Source organism: Anser anser (genome assembly GCF_964211835.1).
Source record: "Anser anser genome assembly, chromosome: 7".
NCBI lineage: Eukaryota > Metazoa > Chordata > Aves > Anseriformes > Anatidae > Anser > Anser anser.
This window is the reverse complement of record NC_139727.1, coordinates 29,764,059-29,779,261: the sequence shown is the minus strand read 5'-3', so window position 1 is coordinate 29,779,261 and position 15,203 is coordinate 29,764,059. Positions and strand designations below refer to the sequence as shown.

The 15,203-nt window shown below is 38.8% G+C and overlaps 1 long non-coding RNA gene across 2 annotated transcripts; it reads right to left on the bottom strand.

Moving 5' to 3' along the window:
- Positions 1–7,960: 7,960 nt before the first annotated feature.
- LOC310902196 lies at positions 7,961–14,239 on the bottom strand. 2 transcript variants are annotated; one of them, XR_014586551.1, is made up of 4 exons: positions 14,121–14,239; positions 13,390–13,514; positions 13,139–13,242; positions 7,961–12,557 (listed from the first exon to the last, which is right to left on the bottom strand). It is a non-coding gene; the product is annotated as an uncharacterized lncRNA (long non-coding RNA). The 2 variants fall into 2 exon arrangements; XR_014586552.1 differs by having other exon boundaries at positions 7,961–11,660.
- Between the last annotated feature and the right edge of the window lie 964 nt (positions 14,240–15,203).

The following is a 15,203-nucleotide window of genomic DNA, read 5'->3' as shown; positions in this document are numbered from 1 at the left end:
CCTGGACTAAACAAAGAATTGCATCCCAAATCTTGCAGTCGATAAACAGATGCAAGACAGAACCAGCAATTAGGAGGCTGCTTGTGCATTGTGCTTCTGAATGTAAAATATTTAGACTATGATAACAGGGGACTTGGCGGTCTGGAAAAGAGGAGGGTGCTCAAAGAAGGGTTCCCAAATAGAATTGGTTTTGGAAAGAGAAAGCAGGGGCAGAAAGAAGAAGGTGAAGGTCCTGACTGGAGGAAAGATGTAGGATATGGGGAAGGTCATGGAGATCAGGAAGATGAAGGCAGATCAATACTGGGGGACACCCACTGGGGGATACCTAGGTCCCATTGTTGATAATGTGACCTCCCTGAGAAGAAGGAAAGTTGAGAGCTGGTGAATGCAATGTGGGAGGGGAGAGCAAGAGAGTGAGCATGTGTATGAGATAACCAAGTAGGATAAAAGCTCTAACCTCATTTATTATTAAATCAATGCCAGTACCAGATTTACTGTGGGCTGTGGCTTACTCTGTCTCACCTGTGTCAAAGATCCAATCCAAATTAGTCATGGTAATTTCATTGTCCTATATATTGCTTAGCAAAAGTTGCTTTCCCTCCAGGGTTGTCCCAGTCCCTAAGAAAGGAATGAACTTAACTGATAAAGCAGCTCACTGCACAGTACTGAACTCCACAATCAGAAACACACCAGTTAAGTCTTTCTCTTTCTTTCTGTCCTTATGTGTCCTCTTTGGGTGGTTTCACACTGATGCAATTCATTGAAAATCGAAATAAATACAAACCTACACAGGGAAAATTGCATTTGAAGGTTTCTCGGGGACTCAGTGGTGACCAGTACTGAAATATTCATCACCATTTTGGCAGCTTTGTCATTCAAGTGGCAGGAAGAATTCAGTTTTCCATTCAGCAGGTGCTGATACAGTTATAGCAAATCCTAAGCACGGGAGAAAATAACCAGTGCATACATACACATGCACAGTTCTCCCCCCCCCCCCCACCATGTCTTCAAAGCTCAAGAGTGGAACGTTTCTGACCTGAAATGTCACAGCCAAGTTGTTATTTCATGCCCCATAAACATGTGCCAGATGATTGCATCTTCCCCTCAGGCAGAAGGATGGAAAATATCAGGTCCTTGCTAACAAACTTTGGGATTCTCTGTGCTTCTGCCTTTAAAAAACAAATCTGTTGCTTTGTAGCTGGGAGGCTTTTTGCAGCTTCCGTTCAATCCTGCTAAAGATGTAACTTTAGACTCTGAACCCTGGCACTACTGGGAAGAGCTCAAGATTTCTTTAGGAGGGACAAGAACTGACCTGAGTAGGACCCTCCAGAGGAAATGTCACATAAATGAGGGATATTTTGCCCTTTTTAGAGGTCTAGCCCTTGATTTATCAGGAATATGGGAGGTTTTTGGAAAAGAAAAAAGTTTTCTTGCAGGCCAAAGCATGTCACTGTGAATGAAATACCAGCACGTACTTGGTATTATGAGCCCCAGACATCTGAGTTTTTGATTCATGAATAAGTGCATAGGCAGCTGGCCCCTTCAAACTTCCTTTACCTTGGCTCTGATGCTGTAGGAACATTGCTGTTTATGTATGATTATTTAAAAATAAACAGCTATTTTAGCTTTTCAGTGCATAGGCAGATGAACCGTCTAAGCAGTGAATGAAGCAGAGGCTCCATCAGAGTGGTTGGGATGGTTAGATGAGAGCAGGAAACGTTAGCCTTCCCAAGATAAGTTCTTTCTGTCTGTGAACAAATGTCTTTTAGCCACAGAGGAGGAAAAAAGAAAGACACTTCTCACATACAGAAAAGTACTAAATTGAAAGGGCCTGTTTTTTACAGCAACTGAAGTAGTCTCTATCTATCATCTACAGGGCTGGGTCTTGGTGTCAGGGTTATCTAATAGCCTCAGTTTCTGTAAGTAATTCAGTGTTGATTGCAGAAATAACAAAGGACAAAGGAACTGTCCATCTGAGAGATACAAAGAAACATTCAACCTTAAAAACTATTTCCCACACTAAGTTTTGATGGACTGTACATATCTGTTACATTTTCTCATTGTTGCCTTATTTCTGAAGGAGCTACTCCTCTTTGTATGTATTCGTGTTGCTTTTCCTGCTAAAAATGTCAGCCTCATTTATCCATTGAATGGGAAGTTGAGTCCCTGAAACTGCAAGACCCCTCCCACTTGGGTGGGAAAGACTCAAGCAAGACAGAAATCAATATAATAGAGTTGAGAAAATGAAAAATGGAGGATTCACATACCTGATATGATGGTTTTTCTATTTAAGCGTATCTTTCCTTCAGATGACCTCAATCCACTTACCTTCATACCTTCTTGAAAATGTTACCCAGAGACAGGAAAAGTAGGAGAAAAAGTACAGTATACCCCTTGTATATTGTATCTGTAATTGATATTTTTGCTCTTTGTGTCAGCTTGCAAAATTGTTCATTAAATTAATTTGTAAAGCTTGACCTTATTTTATTCAAACTCGAACTGTTAACCTCTTTTACCAAAAATGCCTCTACTAGAACAGATTAGTTATGTATACGACTGCAATATTCCAATTTTTCATTGACCTGGTTAGCTACAGTAATCATGTATTAATATTGCATAGAGTTAGAACACAGAAATCTAACGTGTGGGATAAGGAATAAGGTTTATAATGCCTATGCTTTCTACATTAGTGAAATTTTAATAGGGCTGGATTTTATTAAAAAATTTTTTATAAAATATTTTTATTATTTTTTCCACTAAAATGTTGAGGGCAGAAGGAAAAAAAAAGTCAAGAAAAAAAATGTAAAGTATGTACTAAGATGTATCACTCTTTTAAAATCACATTCCAGCAAAACATGCATTTTAGGAAAGATGACATCTTTTAGGTGTATTAGCATGTCTCCTCTCTTCTGTATTGCTCTTTCACCTTCCTGAAAGAGAGATGCTTTCTGCATTTCTGACTGTATTTCACCACAACAGACAGGAATAATATGATCTGACAAGTTGTCCCTGAGCTGACTTCCACACACACTAAATGATCTTTGCAGTAGATAACATTCGACAACATAGATAACCTTAGCACAATAAAAAGATGGGACCAGATTCTCCAAAAATATAAATTAGCATAGCTTCACTGAACAAAAAGATCTGAGTCAATTTAAGCCAGCAAAAAATGGTGTGATAGAGTCAAATTGGTTAAATCACAATTCTATTTAATTATTTGCTGAAGCTTAAGGAAATGAATTATTTGTGTTCATTGTGAATACCTTCTCAGTAATTACTCTGTGCTTTAAATTAAATGAATGTAAAAGGTTTAGGTGACTCCTGTCATATTCTTGTTGGATAGAGCAGAGAGTGCTTAGACACTATGAGCCAGGCAGCGACACTCCAGCACAATTTGTGTTTGCCTCTTGAGGTGACTAATATCGCTAACAAAGCTAAAGCGAAGTGAGAGGAGAAGCTGTTGTTTTAGCAGCCAAACAGTGATGAGGGCAGTAGGCTTGAACTCAATTCTGTCACTTCTTCCACATGCTGTTTAGAAGGGTTTAACAGAATACTTACGGTGTGATATGTTAAAACACTGCCCTAAAATTCAATGAGAGATGTTTTAGTCATGCTTCTTTTCTGAAGTCTTACTCTCTGGAGGAGAGAGAGTACAAAAGAAAAGCATGGCTGGTGTGCAGGTGATAAAGGACAGGTGGCAAGGAGTGGATTGCAAACAGGGTTATATATACATCCAAGAGATTTTGTGTCAGGGACTGTGACCAGAAACAAATGGTTATGGACTAATAGATGTAGTCCACTTGATTAGTTTATATGGAGTAAAGGTGTGCATTACTTAGCCAAGACTGTGAAGATCTTGAGAGTCCAAAATCACATAAGAGAAAGGTATAAGCACCATGCTATAAGCACTGATGTCTTTCGTGGAAAAGGTACAGACTCGGGGAGAAATCTGGGGGTGCAACTTGACATTAAACACAAGGTGGAGCAGCTCAGCTGCTCTGCCTCTGTATTGAAGAGTCCTTTATTCTCTTCAGCACCTTTTGTTTTAGCAGTGGATCCCAGGCTAACTCTACAGCTACAAAGGGACTCTGGGGTAGGAACAGTGTTATGGAGTTTACATGAAAATCAGTCTTCTTTAATGGAGAAGGGGAAGAATAGTCAAAAAAAAAAAAGTCTCTAAAGTATCTGATAAAAACAACTGCTATAAAACTTTAAGGCAGGATCTGAGCTCTGGGCAGATGAATGTTTAGACAGATAAGAAGTCTGTGAAAAGACAATTTCAGCCAGGGAATTCCCTTTAACTTGATATTGATAGTATTATTGTCAAGAAAATAAGAAATAACAAAAGGAAAAGTCAAAAGCACAGAGGTAAGAAGCGTGTCCCCCAAAGCTACAATGCTGCTTCCTTTCAAACTTCTCTAAATAGTCACACAGATCAGAATATGATTTGAACTCTGAAAAACTATTAGCTAGATACAGAAATTCAAACTGCCTCTTGCTGTGAATGAGCAGGATGCACTGAGATGTGGAACACCGGCTGGGGTCAGAAGGCAGTTAGACAAAATCATTAGGTTTAACCCACAGAAGTCAAATCTCATGGCCAATTGAGTCCACTGGCTCTGCCTCTGCAAAATACTTTCGACTGATTAGATCAGGCCAAGAAATGCCTTGCAGTATTATTGTGATCTTTAAGTCACAGAAACCCTGAGAGTAAAGGGATGAAATTTTAACTGTGCTTACTGAAACAAGATCTGTGAAGTAAGGTAAATTGTATTACCAAAAATAAAGAATTTGAAAGCCAGATAGTCATTCAAGAGAAAAAGCAGGGAGCTAAAAGCTACTGTTGTAACTGGAACTGCACATATACTGGCTTCATTCCAGGGGGGAGAACATCTAAAAATTTTTAAATTTTCCAGAAAGAAGATGGCCTATCTGATGGCCTAGAAGAACAAAGGTGGATTACTTGGGGTCTTCAGATATGTTTCATTCCAAGAAAATACAAATCTTTGACTTCTTTTTCTATTTGAAATGTTATATGTTTCCCTATAGGAAAGAGAAAAAAAAATAAATTACAGTGGGTAAGTTGTGACTTCCAAATGAACAAAGATGTTTAACTTCACAAATTCTAAATAGACATACACATTCTGAGAATTTTATTCTTTCTTCTTTAAAAAGGAAATTAAACTAAGTCAAAGTACCTCAATTTCAGTGGAATCAAAAATATTACCATGGTCTATAGTTTTATCACATTTCCTGTGACTAGCTGTATTAGCAATTTTCAACTTAGATCCAGAAAATATCATGTAGATTGACAGCTTTCAGAATTGTTACTTTTGAAGAAGGTAAAGAATAGATAGCTATTTTTGGAAGGTACTGGATACAGCTGTATTTCTATAACTAAATTTATATCCTTCACACTGCATGTCACTGATACATACGCTAAACAGGAATCTAGTTATATGCATAACAAGACATATGCAAAAATACCGCAAAATATTAATAAAGCCTTTGAATTTTGCATTGTGAGTGGAGTATTCCAGCATCCTTGATATAATCCCAGCGTAATGCAGTGACTAATTCATAAGCAGAACTACTTTGAATCACAAGTTAAAATATAGTCAACACAGAATGTGAATGCAAGATACAATCTCAAAGAAAGATGGGATATAAAGGGTAAATGTCTAATTGCACCAAAGATTTTATAATGCAGTAGCACAGTCTAATTTTGCCAGTTGCACATGTGCTTGGCTCATTCACTTATAAAGCTACTAGTACATGATGAAAATGTTTTCCACTTTTTAACATGTTCCTTGCTATCCTTGAAGCCCAGGTCAATTCTCTACTCTATCACCAGCTCTTACAAGTCATTAAAGAGAGCTTTATAAAAGAATTTTGTTCCCATCCATTTTGGTGGGAATCAGAGAAAACAGATATTTCATTTCAGAGGAATTTAGGAGTCCACTTCTTTTCTGGAAAACTAACTAGTTCTGCATAGATGTTGGGAGACCAAATGAGTTTCATTGCATGTTCACATACTCTAGGCAATAAAAGTCAACTATACACCATTGCTAAAGTAATAATAAAAAATGATATTTTGAGGGGATCAGCAGAAGGAAATTCCTAGGAAAATATGTTCAGTGTATCTGTTGCATTCTGCCAGAACAGCCTAAACCGAGGGCACAAATAAGATGAATTTACATTCCCTTTAGGCCTACTCCATTTCAACATACATTGAGCAGCAAAAAGGCCCTGAGGTATAAATTAGAGCAACAGCTGCTTTTAGCTTGCAACACCTCATTTTACACTGCCTTCAGACTCCCATGAAACTCATGATACCTGAACAACTATTTCAGAAGTGTTTAAATTCACTTATTTTGCCAGAGAACCTGCAACCAAATCATAAATGATCTCTTGCAGGTGCAAGCTCTGCCTGGCTAAGCCATCACTGGTTACACATTTCTCCCCCTTCTCCCCATCGTTTGCTGGTTTTGGGAGCAGGATTTCCTCTCACTGAGAGTAGCTTCCAGTCTGGGACTCCCTCCTTAACTTCACAGATGCTATCAGGTGGCACGGTGCTTTACTATAGCCCGTTTTTAGCTCCATAAGGAATCCTGTCCTTCTTCCCTCTTCTGTGCCTCTACCCTTAGAAAGGCTATCTGGGTGAAGACACTTTTCACTGCATAGCAAAGGACAGGATTGCTTCGGTTAACTGTTCTTTTAATGACAGTATCACTGAGGACAGAGAGTTAAATGTCTCGCTCCTAACAATGGTACTGAAAGGGAGATTTGAACCGCATGCAAGCATGCTTTGGCAACGTGCAGTCATTGACAGAGAAGAATCCCCTGGTGTATCAATAGCTCATGGTATGGGAACTGTGGGTGACAAATGTCAGATAATGCTGAAATTAAGTACCACAGCTGCCGCCCCTTATCTCTGTTATGTTTGCTTCTGATCAGTCATGCAAAGATTATTAGAGAAAGTCACAGACTTGCTGAAGCAGAAATCGGGAAGCAGAGTTAAAATTTCTGCATATTGCCAACATCAAAGCAGTTCTGCGCCTTGTTTATCTGAACACAAGCTGCCAGATGCGGGGTGTAGTGACACCTAGAAATATTGTCCTGTGGAAAACGCCATAAAGCCACCCCCTCAGACTTGCCTTTCATACTTTATTGTGGCTCTTTTACATATTCACTTTCTAAACATCTCTTAATCATGCAGGCTACCACATTAGGATGTAACTCTTATTGGCTACCCAGATCACTTTTGTCATGCTTACCTCAGCACTTGTGTTACTTGGTCTTATGGCTACTACAGTCTGGCTCCACAGGTCTCTGTAATGATAAAAAAATAGCCTACGCTTTCTGAGCAAAAATATCATGTCTTCATTTTCCTTTTCTAAACCAACGGATATTCATTACAGTCTGTCAAACTAAAAGGATAGCTTTGATATATCATCAGACCCACCACAGAGTAATTAGCTTACTTCAAGCAAACAACATATTTAAATTTTGCCAGCTTTTGTTTTGCTAAGCAAAAACATCTCAGGAAAATCAGCAAGACCTCAGCCCTTGCCCTGCAGTATATTCCATGTTTTGATGAATGATTTGAAAATTATGAGTAAGAGGAAATATCTGTGCATCTTCCGTGGGATGATATGGGTAATTTGGTGCAATCTATCACATTGCCCAGGTCAATAGTAGCCCTGTCCACAGTAATACCTTCAAGAATTGTTTCATATCAGGGTGGACCATTTTTTTTTTCCCCTGCTGTGTTACCTCAGGAGCTCCCTGTTCATGCCTCAAGACAGAAAAGAAATGTATTTTCTTCCTTTGAAACCTGCTGGCAGGTTTCTCTGACCAGTCTAAGACCATGTGGTCAGATACATGGCCAGGCTGAAAACGTGGCCAAAGACACATCTCAGGGCTATATCAGCAAGATTTCCTCTTTGGGCTGTGGTGTTTTACGATGCAATAGGTTGAGGCAGTAGATCCTATGGTTCTATAGCACTATGGTAAGCAAATGGGAGAGAGGGAGCAAATCTGGAATGACAGAAGATGATGCATTTCAGGATCAGCAGTGATTCAGTAGGAGCCACATATGTATCATCCCAGAAGCGATATTGCAGTATTGAGCTACTCTCAAATTCAAAACTGGAGCAGAAAGGGTGCATTGCAATTTTAAATATTCTATTAAGGTTTCTTTTCAGGGGAATTACCATCCATTCTCAGCTACTCACAGAAATGGTAAAATCAAGGAATATTTAGGGAGTGGAAGTGTTTTAATACTGGGTGGCAGAGCTCTCACAGGCTCTAATTTTATTCTGAATATTAGAAATCATTGTTCCCAGGAGAGACTTATTCAACACCTGAGAAGCATAATATTAATCGCTTCTCCCCAGTTCTAGTTTTCAGGTTACTCCTGGGTAAAGCAGGTGACCAGACACAATATTTTATAACGACAAAAAATTAAATGTGCCTGATTTAGTTCTTGGTTGTTCTCCAAATCACCACCATTAGCAGAAGCTATTATTATCTGTGTTGATTGTCTAAGCTTTACTCTTCCTTAAGACAGGCTTTATGAGTATATGGCATAGAAAAACATACAGGGGATCCAGACACATCAAGTGATCTCGGGCACATGCACACACATACACAAAGCATGTCTAAGCAGCCCCAAAACTCATTGACATAATAATAATAATAATAATAATAATAATAATAATAATAATAATGTGGTCTGTGACAATCCGAAGTTTAAAAAAAAGAAAAAAGGGGGGGGAGGCAGGGGGGAATTAAGCATGCCAGTTAATGAATAGGCTTCACAATGTCTTGTGGACTTAAAAATCTTGGAGTGCACTTGGACATTAAATTTATGTCTACCTTTGCCCTTCCTTTCTCCATCCATCTTGATAGCTCTCAGTGGATGAAAATCTCATCAGTATTAGAGGAGGGGGAAAGCCAGAGAAAAGGCTCATGGATGTTTTTTTTGGGCTCTGTTCTTTGAAAGCCCCCCTTCACCAAATACTTTTTTTGTGCCCTCTGAAAGCAGAACAGAGATGATGAAATTCCTTGGTTCCTTTCTCCATCCTTCTAGTTTCCTTGAGGTCACCCAGATGAGTGCTTGTCCCTCACTGACTTTTAGGAAACTCCCCCCACAGTGTTCTTTTTTGATATATCAAGAGCTCCTTTCAGTACAATTCTACTGTGGTGTCCCCACACCTTTTTGAGGTGAATCAGTGCTAATCCATGAACAAGGAATCAAGGGTCAGTAGAAATATCCAGACTAGAGTTGCTAATTTGGTCTCATAGTTACAAATTCTTCCTGTATCCATCCTGTGGCTACTCTTAGGTTGATTTATGTTACCTGTCCTGCACCCACATTCCTACTACTTCTCAGTTATTTCCAGTCCTGACTTTGTCCTTCTTTAGCTGGTTAACTCTGTCTGATTCCTGTGCTCAAATGTTTCAGCTGTTCATTCACAGCTTTGAAGCTCTGAGTGTCCTGGGGGACATCGGGAAGCTGCCAGGGAGCTGAGTGCACTAATGCTTTAGCACATTACCTTCCCTCCACTGAGCAGCAGACCTTGACCTCAAATCTCTTCAGAGCATCTTCGGGATAGGTCCTGTTCCCAGTCCTGTCCAGACCAACAAACAGAACTTGGATCAGGTGTTCAGACTCAGATTCATAAGAAGGTGAATATAACTCTTTTGTATTGATTTTCATTTGTATCTGGGTACTTGTGCACATCTAGGGATCTGATTTTCTATAGCATAATGAATCATCACAGAAAATAAACCCTTCCTCTTTCATTTTAGATAAGTCAATAGTAATCTCCTCATCAGCTGTCTATATCAATTTATAGTTAGAATTGAAATATTCCGATTTTATTTTCTGCCTAAAAACAGACAGTTGTCATCCACATTTTTCATTTCTTCCTAAGAACTCTGCTTTTGTTTAGTATGCAAGTCAGTATATATGCATATATAAACACGTGTGCACGTCTACACATATATGCAAATATGCAAGCCCTTAGAATGGGTGCACACATCTTTTTCTGAATTGCAGTCATGCTAAACAAAATCCCTCCAGGGCTTTTCTCACCACTTCTTTTCACATGTTTGACAGTTTCCCAGGGAATTAGTCTTACTGCATTATCGGATATGTGTTCTAAATAATTAAATTTGACAATTCTGTGGGAGAAATCTCAGAAAAAAAAAAAAGAAAAAAAAAGAACTGTAATCTCTGAATGCAGAAATATATTGGGAGGGTTCTTATTTTTTCTCCAAGTTACCATATCCCTCCTTTTGTCTGTATCTTCTACCCCATTAAAGGCCATTGCTCATCATCTTAATATGCAGAATCTCATCTCAGCAGGTACATTTCATTTATTGAAACATTATTTGAGAACAACTTTATTAAAGATTCAAGATGCCAATACAAGATGACATAGTGCATAGCAGCTTGTAACATGGAAAGCTTTACAGAATTCAACAGTAGGCAAGACACAGTGTGAATTACAGAAAGGAGCAATGTTAAACTGATCCCTGGTGAATAAATTAAAAGTGTTTAGTCACATGGTCAGGAATGAAGACAGACAGGAGCGGAGGGGCATAGACAAAAGACAAGAAACAGTGTTTGACAAGACATGGGGAAGGACTGAGAAATAGGAAAAATACTACCTCTAGATTACAGGATGTGCAGAGAAGGCTGTGGGGCTCAGGAGAAAGTGGGACCAGGAGAGGCAAAGAAGTTCTGCTTTCTTAAGTTTTCTGTTTGACTGAAGTTTATTATAAAAAGTGAAACCTATCCTTTTTTAGACTTGGGTATGGACTTCCATTGGAGATTATTCCCAGCTCTGCCTTGGGGATCAGAGTTTACAGTGGTCTAATGTGTTCCTCCAGTGAAGGACTTGGCCCCCATAAATTGCAAGACCTTTGCTTGACTAAAACTCTTAAGCAAGTTCATTGCACAACAGAACAAAATACAAACCAAAAACCGAATATCAGAACTCAACATATATGATGAATAGCTGGGGAGAAACATAATGAATAATATTATTCAGTAAAGAACATCATTTAGCTGCAGTCAGAATGGAGTACTGGGTAAAGAGATTTGCAAATAACATATTTGAAATACACTGAGAACAAATTTATCCAAAGCATCAGCAAAAACAAGTTGAAACTTTTTGCCCATATCATGTTTTTGTACAAAATGTCCTTTTTAAAATAAATAAATAAATAAAATAAAAATAAAAATAAAAATAAAAATAAAATAAAATAAAATAAAATAAAATAAAATAAAATAGTCCCCAAGAATAAAATGTTCACAAGAGCTATTTAATTGCCAATTAGGGATCTCTCAAGTTTTTGTTTATGGTAGAAAAATAGTCTTCAAAGGATGCTCAGTAAAAGAAACTTGATTAATACCACTTTCTGACCTTTTGAAAATAATCCTTTGTGAAGCATTTTTTAAGAGTCTGTTAATAGGAAATAGAAAACTGAAAAATACTGAATAAAAATAAAAACATTGCCGTATTCTTCCACAAGCAAGGAAACGTCCACATTCTGCTCTCCTTGTTGACAACGTGCTTGCCTTTTCCACCAGTGAAGCCCCATCTGTGTCCCCTGAAGTTACTAGGACAGATGTTCACACTTCTCTAGAATCAAAGAAAAGGTGCCAGCATACTTTGTGTAGTAAATAAGGTTCTGGCATGTTCAAACCCTACCTCTCTCCACTGCAACAATCATGCTATAAATCAAAAGATTCCCCAGTGATGCATGGTCTTCCAGTGTATGCCTTCCAGTATTTTTATCAGCTTGTTCCATCATAAATTACAGCCTTTTCCTTTTGACTTTTTTTTTTCCTAGTCATTTCTTTTATGGGTCCACCATCTTTTGCAGATAGGGGAAAACAAAAAAATCAATAGGGCAGAAAAAGAATAGTTCAGAGGAGAGGAAAGTGAGTGTGGCCCAATGTATGAGGCATAACACTGTTAGCTAAAATATCTGGATTATTTCCCTTGTTCTGCTCATGAATTTCATCTTCTTGTTTTTATTTGCTCTTGCACTCACCGAAGTTCCTTAGGCCAGACACCTTACCTCAAGTCTTGCTTGTAACGTATGTAGTATAGCTGAACCTGACATACTTTAGAGACATCCAATAAGAAAAAAAATTAGTAATAGGGTTGATACATATCCATCTGATGTGTATGGAGTGTGATGGCTACTGTCTTCATCACAGAACATTTCTGCATAAAGTATTTGAGACTACTTTCTTAAGAATAGAAGTCCTAATATAAGAGTATTATACTTTTCCCATGGCAGGTCCATAATCCCATTTACCAATTCACCAATAAGTTGCCATTCAACTCAGTGATGCCAGCTTAAAGAGAACATGTAAGAACATGAAGAAGCAGAGGCTGTAAGCAGCAACCCATGGCCATAGTCACAGTGAGTGAAGGTCTTCATGGAAGGTGAAGGTTTCCAGTTAGCCTTTTGCTGTACCCTTAGCTGACAGCAAAGCAGAATTGAGCCACCACAGAATCACATCTCAGCTAGAAATACAAATTGGCAAGATATTTCATTACTCTGTTTTCAGGGAAGTTCTTCTCAAGAAAGGACACCCAGATGAACTCAGAAAATCTATAAGTTTGGGTCCAATTTCATAATGAAAGTGCCCACTTTCAAGTAACCTTGTGAGTAGACAGAAAACAAGTTTGCAACTTTTCTGTATTCATTTTACTTCATAGTTAGGTGCAAAAATAACCAAATGACATGAAAGGATGTGTTCTCCATGTATAAATGCTCATTAACTGAGATGAGAAAACAAGAGAAGGCTCAAGAGAGACCTTTGTAGTGATTTCCAGTCTTTTTTGGACACCCAAAGCAGACTTTTTCACAGATATGCTATACTCAGACAAATCCATCTTTATGCTTGGGAAGTCCCCAGTCACTAAACTTCAGAACTTGATTTAGGAACCTAATTCTCATTTCAGGGTTCATCTCCTGTTTGAATCAATGCAATGTGCCAAAATCTCTTAAAGAGCGGGATCTTTGTTAGGAAAAAAAAAAAAAAAAAAAAGAAAAGTGAATATCTCTAATCTCTCTTGCACAATTCCACAGATATGACAGATACCTTCTTAGTTACAAGTTCTCTGCTCCTGTGCTCCTGTCCTTCCCAACATGAGGAGGAGATGGCTCGGGGTGTATTTACATTGAAAAAATCCACAGAGAGGTGCCCTGGGCACAGAAAAAAAAAAAAAAAGAGATTTCTAAAGCTCTGGGACCATGAAGATCCTGAAATAAAAATTCCTGTTCACTGACTTATGGTCTTCTCCCTACATGCAGCCAGCTGAGTAGGGTGACTGTTTGGGAATATGAAATTACCTGGAGAAACAGTTACTTTGACATCCGGAGTGGATGCAAGGAAGAACTGGTGAAATTCTCTTCAGTAAGAAAGCTACCAGCAGCCAGCATAGAACTGGGTTCCTCCTCCAGACCACAGCAAACTCCTGGATTTCACAAACAAACACCAAAAATCTCAGAGCCACTTTAGTTCCTTTCTAAACTTGGAACTACCCCTGTATTCCTAGCACAAAGGTTTTTTTGTGTGTGTGTGATAAAGGGAAAAAGTTAATTACACAATTCCTCCTGTTCTCTTCTGGATTATGCTAGTGCAGTCTAGACTTGCAATTTAGAAAGCTGTTTATAAGCAGCTGCTTGGCAAAGAGCAGACATCTTTCTTGTAGTCCAGTACATTTAAATATTTAAAGGCCAGCTGCACAGAGCAATGTCCCAGAACATTTTCACTGGGACATGGTGACTCATACACAGGCAGAGGAAATGAATTGGACTTTCTGCCACAAGATGGGGCTCTGCCTGCCCTGCTTCACCATACAACCTGTTTTATGCTTTACTTCCTCTCCTGCGTGAAAAATCATTGTTTCCTCGGTTATAATATGTCTTTTTCTTCTTCTTCTTCTTCTTGTTTTGCTGTTCAGCAGCACATTTATTTTCCATGGCAAGAAAACAACTTTTCTGTCTTGTCCCTAAACAGACACAGAAAACTGACAAAGCCTCCAGGATCCCCTTGTATGAGATAGATGAGCTGTACTTACAGAATTAAAGCAAAACCTTTATTGCAGAGGAAAATGATGCTATAACCACGCCATCTGTTTCATAGCCTCCTGGAACAGAAAGCATTCACGCAGGTTTCCTGCTTCTTACTATTTCAGCATTTTGCTCCTAAGAAGCAGAGGACCAATGACCAGGTTCTGATGTTTAGTGCTCACCAGCAAATCAGTAACAGGCTGAATTTGGCACATCTGTGCCAGATCTTCATCTTGAAATCAAATGTAACCTTGTATTACAGCAAAACAATTATTAGTGCTGTGGTTGTGCCTGGGGGCTTTAACTGGATCTTCACAATGACTGGTAGTTAACACATACATAATAAAACTAATTTGTGCCCTAAGGACTTCTAATGGCTTTACATCATGGAGGTTCAGATGGCTGAAAACTGAGCACCATTTCTTTGATATGGGAGGGGACAGTTTTGAATACTTTTGCTGTTTTCTATATATCAGGTATCAAATGCCCAAAGTGAATCCCATTGCTTGTACTTACTGTGCATGAAGATGTTCGTACCAGAGCTGCCCATCAGCTTTATCCATGTAGTGTTGCAAACCAAGTCACTATGTTCACCTTAGCAGGCAATAACCCAGCTTCCCTCTCCCTGCAGTGGGGAATGTTCCCAATTGGCAGGCGCTTGGGATGAGCGCTGCTGAGGGTGACCATACACAGCTCTGGCACTGCATGGTGACCACCTCTTGAGGCAGGGAACCACCATGCACATACCTTCCTGTTCAAGTGTCATGCATGTTCAGTGAACGTCTCAACTTATGCAGCAAAGAAATCTGGTTCCTTCTCTGTCCACACCACCCCAAACCTCCTTGTAACTGCTTCCAAAGAGTAAAATTAAAAAATGGTGATCAACAGAATGGCTCATGGAGGATATCTGGGCAAGTCTATCCTCCAAAAATGTGGCAGCTGTGTCTGCCATGTTTTCCCATACATTATCAAACACTGCAGTCTGGAGAATCTGGTTCTTTTTTTTCTCTTTTTTTTTTTTTTTTTTTTTTTTTTGCCACTTGCTCCTGTGTGTCTTTTACATATCCCATTGTTCACCCTAAGTATAAAAT